The sequence below is a fragment of the Anarrhichthys ocellatus genome, unplaced genomic scaffold, assembly GCF_004355925.1.
Source record: "Anarrhichthys ocellatus isolate YVR2014 unplaced genomic scaffold, GSC_Weel_1.0 scaffold3, whole genome shotgun sequence".
In the NCBI taxonomy this organism is placed as follows: Eukaryota; Metazoa; Chordata; class Actinopteri; order Perciformes; family Anarhichadidae; genus Anarrhichthys; species Anarrhichthys ocellatus.
In genome coordinates, this window is record NW_022280033.1 from 7647210 (window position 1) to 7650135 (window position 2926).

At 39.0% G+C, this 2926-nt stretch overlaps 1 protein-coding gene across 3 annotated transcripts in view; it reads right to left on the reverse strand.

Annotated features, from left to right (window-relative positions):
* The window catches only part of LOC116377760 (SH3 and PX domain-containing protein 2A), a 47452-nt gene that overhangs the window by 21666 nt on the left and 22860 nt on the right, over window positions 1–2926 (reverse strand). The window lies entirely within an intron of this gene.

Consider the following 2926-nt stretch of genomic DNA (forward strand, 5'->3'; position numbering starts at 1 on the left):
CACACACACACACACACACACACACACACACACACACACACACACACTCGTCAACGATATAATTTCAAGACAGATGGACTTAAAACTCGGCAGGTCATGATCTCATAAAACTATAATATATGTAAAATGATGGGAACGGAGGTTTCTACGACAAACAATTAACTACTGCTGTGAGAGAACTGTAAATCTGAGACCTGAGTGAGTAAAGACCTTCTTTGCAAAGTCAATATGCCTGAAAAACAAAAGCAAATATTTCAGCCTCATTCAGGAAATGAAATGTTTTGCAACAGCTAGAAGACAGAGCCAGAACAAGAAGAACATGTGTGAGAAAGATGAGAAATAAGAGTCTTGACCAGGAAAGGTCTCATTTCAAATGAACTGTGTAACGAGAGCTAGAAAATAAATTGTATAAAATGAGCTACATAAATTGTGTACAAATCAAGGCGACAATGAAATGCATTAGACCAGTAAAGTTACGATCCTTCAATTATTCACTCCCTGAAAAAGGGTGATTTCATAGTATTCAGTGATATAGAGCAGTGATTCCAAACCATGATTACCACTAAAGGTGCCAGGATGTTTGTGGAAAGATGAGTAGCTCAACTAATTTGAAAAAGTAGAAATTACGATTTCATTAAAAAAAATAAATACAGTATACACCTAAAAGACAGTCGGTAAAAAAAGAAAGTACATGAAAACTATGAGCAACGGTAGGAATAGTTCAAAGTAATGGATACATGGTTGAAAAGTCCAGTGTCTGCAACTCCAAGTGATATTTGTACGAACACAAGCTGAGCCAAAACAACATTTACATTGATATTTCTACTGTATGATACAAATACTGTAAAATTGGAACATTTGGAACATGATGGGTGCTGTTGCTGAAGGGGCACTTGAGTTCATCTGATAGGGCTGTGGGGGTACGTCTGATAAGAAAAAGGTTGGGAACTTTTATAGTGTGTGTGTGTGTGTGTGTGTGAGCCTGTGTTTGTGTTAATATGTGTATCATACACTATGCGTCTGCACAATGTAGATCTTATGTATTCCTGATACATAACTATGTATTCATGAGCTCTGGAAAAGTATTTTCTTCTTGGCTTCCATCAGATAGCCCCATTAGCTACTCTGTGTTTATATCTCTCCTCGCTCAGATTTATACATGTGCTTCCTGCTCCCATCCTTGCACTCCCAGACGTCCTAACTCCATCCAACCCCCACCCCCACCCCCACCCCAACTCACCCATCATCAGCTCCATCCAAAGATGATGACAGTGAGGAACTTTGCAATAATTTATCACCAAGAGGAGGAAACCAGGGAAGTCTAGTCTACCCATTTAAACCAAGGAATAATTCTTTGTGAGAGATTTTTCAGGATCAAGCATTTTGGTTGATAGCATAGTTGGCACTGGCCTTCATGTCTTAGTGCCATATTTTGAACTCTGGGTTAACTTTATGAGAACAGATCTGGGTTCAGAGCAGTACAATTTGGCAAAGTGCAATGCTTTTGTTTGCCTCCTCAGCAGCAGATGTGCAGTTGGATTAGAAAAGGACACAGGACTGCTGTTCAATGTAGTACAGATGTACTCATGTCATTGAATCAGTATGTGGCCCTGAGGGAGAAGAGGCAGACCACAAACAAATAGTACAGAAACTTTCGACAAAATCATCTTACAGTAAGACAGCTTTCACAATGCTTCTAAAAACTGTTGAATATCTTAATTATTTTCATTTCCTCTGCTGAGTAGTTTAGGTCTAAAAGTGTTCATGTCATAGAAGTCAAAAGGAAAAGTACTACGAAAGTTGCATTGGACAAAAAGAGCATTTTCAAATATAACCGAGGTTTTGAAAAATATGAAACCTACATTGTTTACATCTTGCATTCACCAACTGTAACCAGCGTGCATATGCGTCTTTGTGCACAGACACGCAGGTTACAGTTAGCTTGTGTGTATAAAACAGGGACACACTCTTAAAAGCATCACTCCACAGCTCCAATAGAGGTAATAAACTCCACAGGGTACCTGTGACTTCAGTCGTTACCATTACACTGGATACCGCAGAGATAAATTGTTTCCAAAAAGTCGAGAATCAGACGCAAACTGCTGATAAAGCAGTTCTCCAATCCTCCAAATCATTATGTTAGCCAGTAGAAAATCTGATGCCTTTTAACACAACTAGTATGTGAAGCCAAAGCAAACATCAAAGAACAATGTAACTTATATCTTTGACTGGCCCTTTACGAAATTACAAAAATACTTATATAAACAAACAAGTCCGATCTTATTTATATCAGAACATTTTCCGGCTTGAACGTGGTGTTTTGAGCAAAAAGCTTAAGTGCCGCCTCCAGGGTGGGAGTCCACTGTGACAAATGGTCACTTATCAGAAACAGAGAGGCCTGTATTAGATCTGCTCTCTGCTGGCGGGGGGTGGAGCTTCAACCCAGCAGAGTTAAGTTGTAACTTCAGGGGGGAAAAAAACAACATCTTTACACTGATGTTACAGCTATAGCCATACAATAAACAGCAATATCTATGAAAAATAGTATTAAATATATATAAAAAAAGGTGTAAGATTATATTTAAATCTGGTTTAACCCTCAAAAATAATGTTTCGGGCTACTGTGAGAATCATTGTACATTGTAGAAGATTGGGAACTGTTCATTGAGGAAGAAGCTGCTGAAACAGTGTACGCTTGTTAAAGTGATTTGGAAGTGCTCATTTGCCTTAATGAGTTCCTACGGCAGTTTAAAATCTTATCCATCTGCAAATACAAACAAACACACAGAGCTCTTGGCCCACCCCACCATCTAACTTGTGAACACATTAACCCTTTTCCTCCCAACGAGCATGCGTATACAGTATCTAAACCCCCACATACACACACACACACACACACACACACACACACACACACACACACACA